General features: G+C 40.9%; 1 pseudogene; it reads left to right on the forward strand.

The window, feature by feature from the left end:
• The first annotated feature begins 235 nt into the window (after window positions 1–235).
• Window positions 236–1,108, forward strand: LOC104543724 (annotated as a pseudogene).
• Window positions 1,109–8,549: the final 7,441 nt, after the last annotated feature.

Consider the following 8,549-nt stretch of genomic DNA (forward strand, 5'->3'; position numbering starts at 1 on the left):
CTCCTGCCCTCCCTCCTTCCCTCCCGAGACAGAAGATGGCTGAGCGCAGCCTCCCCGCGGGATGGAGGTAGCTGGCCCTCGGCGGAGCCGGCGTGCGGGGAGGGCTCCTTCCCGCTGTGCTGCGAATCCTCCCGTGCCGTTGGTAGGGCAGGCGGCTCTGGCTCGGGAGGCGCAGGAGGGATCTGTCCCAACCTCACCTTTTGTGCTCTTCTGTTTGGCTCAACCCATTTTTCCTATGGCTGGGATATACAGCTCTACTCTGAAGACCCTGGAGGATTTAACTTTGGACTCTGGTTATGGGGCAGGGGATTCCTGCAGGTCTCTTAGTCTGTCTTCTTCCAAGTCCAACTCGCAAGCCTTCACCTCTCAGCACAGAGGCAACTGGTGGTACTACTCTGGCTCCATGAACAGTAGGAATAACAGCTGGGATACCGTGAACACTGTTCTGCCAGAAGACCCCGAGGTTGCAGATATCTTTTCCAAGTGTCCTAAGCTGCCAGATCTAGAGGAATACCCGTGGACTGATGAAGACATTGGAAAAATACTCAGAAAAGTGAAGGGAGATGGCAATACCAGAACCTTTTCTCAGGAAGCTGTCAGGCGGCTCTCGCAGTTGCTGAGGCGCGCCTTGATCAGGATCTCCAGGGAGGCTCAGCGGCTCAGCGTGATGCACTCCAGATGCACCAGGTTTGAGGTGCAGAGCGCTATCAAGCTCATCCAGAGCTGGTCGTTGTCAGAAAGCTGTGTCTTGGCGACTGTCAAGGCTCTCTCTCTGTACAGCATGAGTGCTGGAGACGGACTGAGGAAAGGTAAATCAGCCAGATGTGGCCTCACATTTTCAGTGGGGAGATTTTTCAGGTGGATGGTGGACACTAGGATCTCAGTTAGGATCCATGAATATGCAGCCATCTCTTTAACGGCTTGCATGGAAAACCTTGTAGAAGAGATTAAGGCTAGGGTTTTGACAAGTCAGAGCCCAGATGGTGGAGGAGGAGAGATCTCAGCTGAAATCCTGGAGATGGTTATCAACAACGATGCTGAACTTTGGGGAGTGTTGCAACCTTACGAGCATCTCATCTGTGGGAAAAATGCTAATGGTAAGATCTAGCTTTTACAATTACTAATCTTCAAACCAGCAAGCTTTACAGTAAAATCAATGATTTCTATGGACTTGGGGTTTTTTTTTTGGTTTTTCTTGTCATCTGAATTGCATCTTGGTCATGGTCTGTGTGTGCATAAAGCCACATGATGGCTTTACCAGGCGAGAATGATCCTGCTTTACTCTTAAGGTGTACCAGTTTCTAAAAGGTGCAGAGGCTGTGGGAAACCAAACCCTGTTGTCTTAAAAAGTGTCTCCTGACTTTCTACCAGCTGCTGTTTTGAACATTTTTACTGTAACTGGCGTGTAAACATGCTCCTCTGTAACCGTAAGATGGAATGTGCGTTACAAACTGCTCTGCAGGAAATACCACTATTGTTTTAAACCAAAAAATATATTGTAGCGGGTATCTTGCCGTTTCATCTTAAAGATGCTATTCCCGCATACAGCCTGGAGAGGGAAAACAATTTTTTTTTCATTGCGGTGGTAAAATTCAGTTTCTGAGCAAAACTTCTAACTACATGTTACTCAGACTTCTTTCTAGTTTAGCAGAAACCTGTGTTATAATTACACTTGGGCAGTAAACAAGAGCTTCTGCTTGACTTGCCAAAGTGAGTATGTAGGATGGTGCCTCAGTAATGAGAATAACATAGCATTAAGATACTTACCTCTGTAATTTGTTTAGAAAGCAGACTTTTTGAACAGTTAAGCAAATAAGCAGATGGAGAAATGTTGGCATCTTCCTATGAGACTGAGGAGCAACTTGAGAGGCTTAAGTCATGACAGTTCTGTTAAGAAGCTGCACTGTTTATTTTGCATTGTCACACTGAGGAATACCATATTTTTGCATGGAAAACTTAGAGAAACATCCAGTTTTGAAGACTACTCTGTGTACCACACAGTTTTGCTGGCCTCATCATTACAGTCTATGCATAGTACCTTTCTGATTTAACTCTTTATAAAACCAAGTGGCTTGGTCCTCTTCAAAAGGCAGTATAATGACAAGAGACAAGTAAAGGAGTGGATTTTCTTTAAGGAAAAAACATACCTTAGGTGACTGTTAGTAGTGAAGTACTTTGTCAGAGGAGGGCTGACTCAACTGCTGCTTCTTGAATGCATTGATTTCCTGCAGTTGTGCTGCACCAAAGCAATCTTCTTGTGATTCAGCTCACTTGTAGATGGGTGCAGTGGCTGTCCCCACTGGGGCAGCTGGGTCAGACTGTGGTGTCAGAGGATGGCTGCTCTTATGGTGCTCACAAAACCTCTCTTGTGCACTCTATCTGCCCTCCATCCACTGACGGTGTTACTAAATAAATGTATGTGAAATAAACGTGAGAAGCCCTTTGGGATGTGTTCTTGGCACTGGTACAAGACATAACTGTAACTTTAAAAGTCAATCATAGACAAATACTTTTTTAACTACAAGCTTTTTAATGGAAGACTGTAAAGGTATGGGGATGGCTTGTCCTCTGCCAAAACACTTGTCCTAATTCTTTGTGTACCATGGGGGTATTTGTCATCAGCTCCAAAAAGAGAACTCTGTTCCCTCTCTTGTTTTTTACTCATGGAAGCTGGAGTGAAATATTGTGGTTCTGTGAAGTAAAATAGGCACTTCAGCAGTTTGTGTGCTCTGTGCTTGTGCCACACAGGTTCCGTGTGTAAAACGGAGAGGAAGAGTCAGCCCCTCACAGAGCTTGGTGGGTTTTTTTTCTTAAGAAAAATCTTCTTGGAAAAATTGCAGTGAATGAATAGAAGCTGGTGTTCAATGGAAACATGGGTGACTGTGCAGGGAAATGCTTATAAATATTCAAACCACCAAATGGTCAGTTGTGATAACGCTTGTGTAGTGTAATACCAAGCAGTCACTGGCCACAGAAGGATTGGCTTCTGTTGCCTCTTTTGTTGTTCCTGCCTTTCAGATCGATTCTGTCAATAATTGAATGCGTTTTTTAAGTCTGAAAGTTGAATAAAACGGCACATGAAGGTATCCTGCGATTTCCTGTGGCAATCTGTCACTGCTATTTTACCTGACACAAGTCAGTGAATCTTCTAAATGGCTTTTCTTGCAGTTGTAAGACCACAAATGGTTTCATGTGGATGCAAAAAAGCTTGCAATAACGTCTTTATTCTTCTCCCTATAGGAATTGTAAATGAGTAGTATTAACATCGTTCTCCACAGTGCTTTTAAATGATCTTGTCTTTTACATTAATTTGAATCTGAGGTAGGTGTAGCGGTAAAATAACTGGATTTATTCCCGTAAAGGGAACAGGAAAACTGGCTTTAGTTCATTTTTGTTTCCTTTTACAGTAAGAGCATTTTAGTGGAGTACTTGTAAATCGTGAACTTGGCGTATGTTTGCTGGGCTTTGTTTTATAGCACTGAGTTTGATCTTAGAGATAAAAAGCACTTAGAGGTTGAGTTCTAGCTCCAGTCAAGCATTGCAATCTCTGGATGAAATCCATGGCAGTGCACAACACAGAAGATTGCACCGGATTATCATAATGGGCCTTTCTGGCATTATGATCTATTGAATACCATTTTTGTTATTAGATCAGGATAGCTTGCTGCTTTGGAGTCTAAGAAGCAGTAAGTAAATACATAAATCTTTGTAAATTCTCAAGTGACTGATGTTTAGATCTGTATTTTTTTCAGTGACTAATCTCCCATCAAAGACAGTAGTCCAGTCACAGCTCTTAAGGCTTTGGGGGTTGAGATCTTAATATTCTGTGTTGTTGACTAAAACATGTTTGGTACACCTGGTGTGTGAGGGGTGAAGTTTAAAACTCTGTAAGTGCTTAAGGGGGAATTTTAATATAATTTCTAAATAAATAATAATTAGCGGCTTATTTACTTGCCCTTTTTGTGAAGCTGTTCTTTAATCAACTATTTGCTGCTTCTGTGAGATGTTTCTGCTGTTAGTTTGAGTTCTGACTTTATGCTTGAGCCTCAGTCCTTCTGCCTTGGGAGGAGAAATGTCATCCAGGCTTGTGGCCATGATTTCTCTCCGTGTGTGATAATGCCTCCAAGGGTGAAATCTCTTCAAACAGGTTCTAGGTGGGATGTTGCAAAACTAATGCAATGCCAACAGGAAGGAAAATGAAACAAAAGCAGCAAAAATGACAAGCAGCCACTGAACAGCATAGCAACTGGAAGGTAAAAATAAAAAGTCGTGTAAATTGGAGTACGTGTTTCATTTTCTATTTGTAATTAGATGGAGTTTCATGATATGCAGTGGTTTGATACAGCTGAAGTAGAGAATGCATCTGGTAGTTTCACAGGGATTTTGGAACATGCTGCTTTGGAATATTGAAGGCTATTAATTTTAAATGTTTGTCAGGACATGAGAAGAAATATGAACTTACCTTGAAAATATGATTCTTTTACTTGGTGTTGCGGTATTTCTTTGGTGCATGGTTCATTTGGATCTGAACTGTCAGCACTGCAAGTACATTTTGATATTATTGCCTTATTAACTACAGCACTTACATCGTGCTTAACTATCTGGTCACTGCCGAACACTCCTGCGATAGCTGGTACGCCTGCTGGGCTGTTCAATGCATCAGCACATCCTGGTGATCTGTAGGTGTAAGTGTTGACAGATGTTTTTGGGGGAAAGAAAAGAAAAGAGGGTGGAATTTAACTTGGTACCACTGTTTCTTCACGAACCTCTTTGCTGAAACACTTGAAGTTCTCTGTGGAGGGGCTAATCTGCAAATTAGCTTCTTGATTTGCTCAGCTGATGAGTAGTAGAAACAGTCTGAAATAGGCTCTACCTGTGGCCTGAGACATTTTGCATAGAAAGGGGATGAGAGGGAAAACGTGTGACCTTTCCTCATGGTGGTGGGAATGATTCGGACTTGATAAAAGTAGAGCAAGGAAGAATTTTCTTCTCTCTGCTACTAAACACTGCAGCATGGCCTGCCAAGCGTCAAGCATGGGCTTTGGATTTAATGTCACTAACTAACCCCTTTTTCACAGTGATATTTATCACAGCACTGATATAGGGTAAAAATTGTAGCTGATTTTAAGATTGAGGATTTTTAGAACTATACCCTTATAAAAATTCCTTTTTACAGTTATCAAAATGATCTGAAATAACTTTATTATTTCAGTGTAGTCATGGTACTGTACTGAAATCCAACATGGAAAAAAACCCCAGAAATCTATGACATTTCAATAGAATGTCCTTTTTTATCTGAACTGAACAAATGGATGTGCTCATAAAGAGCCTCATCAATTTTAATAAGCTATCAGCTTCACAACTGTTCAGCGAAAAAGACGTGCATTTCAGGGAAGAGAGCTGCAGATGCTGTCAGTAAGGTAAGGTGAGCGGAAACGCAGGGCTAGTACAGCAGTACCACAGGTGACTTGTAAATAATTTAAAAAAATCAAACAAACACCTCTGTCTTCTGTGTCATCATATGTAAGGCAATAGTTAGAAGCAGCATTGCTTACTGGGATTCCTGGGCAGGAATATGGTGGACCTACGTGTGTGTTTCCATGTTAGATGAGCTGGTCATAGCTGTGATTGTGTTCATACTACAGCTTTGTTCACGTCTGTACAAATGTACCCGCAGCATAACTTGTGTGCTTCTACTCCTACACATTTAACAACTTGAATTTATATCCACAAACCCATGGGGACAAATTCTTTAAGCCTGAATGTTAGTGCTTGTATATACATGCTCACATCTCCTACAAATGGAAACCACTAGGTGCACAGTTACAAACACAAGCATTGGCAGATATGTGCCTTGCTTATGTTAAAGGATAGATCAAGTAAAGCTAAAATGCCTATTTTTTTTACTTATAGTGTATTTTATGTATGTATATATATGTGTGTGTATATATATATAGTTTAGTAAAAGTAAAGAAAAACTTCATTAATGAAGTAATAATGCTGTCTTAAATCACTTCTTAGATTGCTGATGTTACATCATGGCAATGAAATCTGAGTCCTCTCAGTTCAGTTAGTTAAAGAGCAAGTGCTGTGGAACTACTAGCAGTGAATGCTGATATTTGGGTTTCAAGTGGAATCTGTGTCGGTGACGGTTTATCCCTGTGGAACCAAGGAGCTGGGCCTGTGAAGAAGGAACCTCTTGGGGAGAAAAGTCTGTGTCCTGTTGGATTGAGACGAAAGTCTGTTGTTACTGCTGAAACCAGGGGTTTGAACTGAGCAAATACTGTCGAGGCCAGGAAAGAATCTATTCTTGGTATGTAAACTCCTAAATGAGAAGTTTGTTTTGTTTTTTAAATTACTGTTTGGGTGAAAAATCAAGCTCCTTTAACTCAAAGTTTAGCAGTGAATGCAGTGCAAGATTTGAATATTTGGGGTGCTTGTGTATATTTTTTTTTTGCGTGTCTGCAGAAAATCAGGAGTGAGCTCTGAGTGTTCACATTCTTAATAATAGAATATCAAATGGTTGAGGTACATGTCTTCTGGTATTGAAATAGAGATGTTCCAGTTAGAAGATCTTGCAGCATACAGTTGGCTTAGTCTCTCTAGAGCATTTTTTTTCATGTACTCCATCTAATTTCTTACATGATTTGAAACCTAAACTCATTTGATCTGGTGAGAGTTTGATGTTGTCAGTGAACTTCCCGAACTGATCTCTGGCACTACAAATTGCCTTCTCTCTCTTGAGATCAGCACTCACCCAGTGCATGCATGTTGTATATATTTGAGCTGTTCTGAGATCTTAATCCTACCTAAATTTGGGCTATTCCAAAACTGATTGCAATGGTAACATAGGGTGACTGAGTTTTGAATAACTTGTGTTTTAATAATGGGGTTGAGGGGAAAGATCTTTTTTACGCTGAAAAAGTCTTGTTTGTATTTTGTCTTGTATTATTTGTATCTGTATTCTTGTTATTGAAATGTTTTCATGTTATTTCAGCTCCTGTACCTGGCATGATTCAATTAGTCCAGTTAATGGTTCATTTAGAGCTTCCTTCCTCATCTGTTTCATGTTTGCATCCCTTTCCATAACTTGGTGTTGTACTGCATGGGTATGCAACACTTCAAGGGAAACGTTTAAGCTTATGAAACGCTCTGTAATGTAAGAAGTACTGAAAATACTTATTTACAATAGACTGTATAAAATTCACTTATTAATTACTTATTACATAGCAGTATAGGCTTAGGACTCAAGCACTTAAGTAACTTCAGAAAGAGCTGAAGCTCAAAACTACTTGATTGCACTTGGAAGGTTAACCCAAGATTGAAGTACAAGTATGTTCATTTTTAAAAAGAACTCATCTTACTGCAATGCAAAAAAAATGGAACAATAAAGCCAAAGGTAGCATTAATCCCGTGATCTTCACTAAGCTGCTATGCTCTCCTTTCTTAAATTAAAATGTAAAACCAACAGGTGTTGATCTCAATTTGTCCATTGTGCCAGCAGAAGCCAAAAGGAGAGAAACAGAGGCTTCTAAACGAAACAAAACCAGCAGATACACACAAGTGGCCAGCACATCCCTCAGCAATCTTTATTCTTCTGGATGTTTGGAAACAAGATCAAAATAATTCTTTACATTTTAGCTCGTATTTTGCATTTGGTTGATTCGAAGTTTTTCAAGTCAACATACGTGGTCCTTATTCAGAAACATTTTCGCATTGTTACAGGCTCAGAAGCTGAAGCTTTGCAGTCTTGCACTGTCATTCACTAAGTTCTGCTCCACCAGCACTCAGCATAAGCAAATGCCCATTTGCTCACATTGAACTATGAGAGTTCAGGCTGATGAGCAAAAGTATAACAACCATTTCTGATGCTCTTATTGTTTTAATGGGATTAATTTACATGTCATTTTGAACATAACTGCCTAACATGACATTTGGTTGAATCAAAGCAAGCCTGAGGCAGTGGTAAAACCAGTACAATGGTGGCTTCAGGCTTTCTTAATTTACAAATTGGGACAAAAACATTTCAACAGAACTATTACTCCTTTCCTAACAGAGCAAGAGCTACATTTAAAAAATAACAGCTGGACCTTGTTGAGAGGATCTAAGTCAATTTAAGGATTCCAAGTTGTGCATTTGAGTGAGGGAGAGCCTTTTAAATGGAGTCTTCTTGTTGTCAGTGCAGGACTTACCACGGGAAAGCAATAACAGAAAGAGGAAAGGATGCACAATTGCTGAGAGGTTTGTTCCTTTCACCCAAACACATGGAGCCTTGCCTTCTGGCTTAGGTCACAAACCAGGCTGGAACTGTGCGCTCACTCTGGTCCTTGGGAAAGGTTTGGCTGCAGTGGCTGTGACATGGTGAGCTTGGCAACTGGAGTGGGGAGAGACCAGCGCTGGCACAGGTCAGCTGTGGGCAGGGCATGGCTGAAGGTTGTTCCTCAACCTATAATTAAAGTGTCTGCTTGCAGCCTGCTAGGGTGGTGGTTGCAGCTTTTGTGAGCGTGGGATATGTGGGATGGAGTTAATAGCGTGAGAGTAACTTCTGA

This window comes from Mesitornis unicolor, unplaced genomic scaffold (genome assembly GCF_000695765.1).
Source record: "Mesitornis unicolor isolate BGI_N332 unplaced genomic scaffold, ASM69576v1 scaffold28767, whole genome shotgun sequence".
Taxonomy (NCBI): Eukaryota; Metazoa; Chordata; class Aves; order Mesitornithiformes; family Mesitornithidae; genus Mesitornis; species Mesitornis unicolor.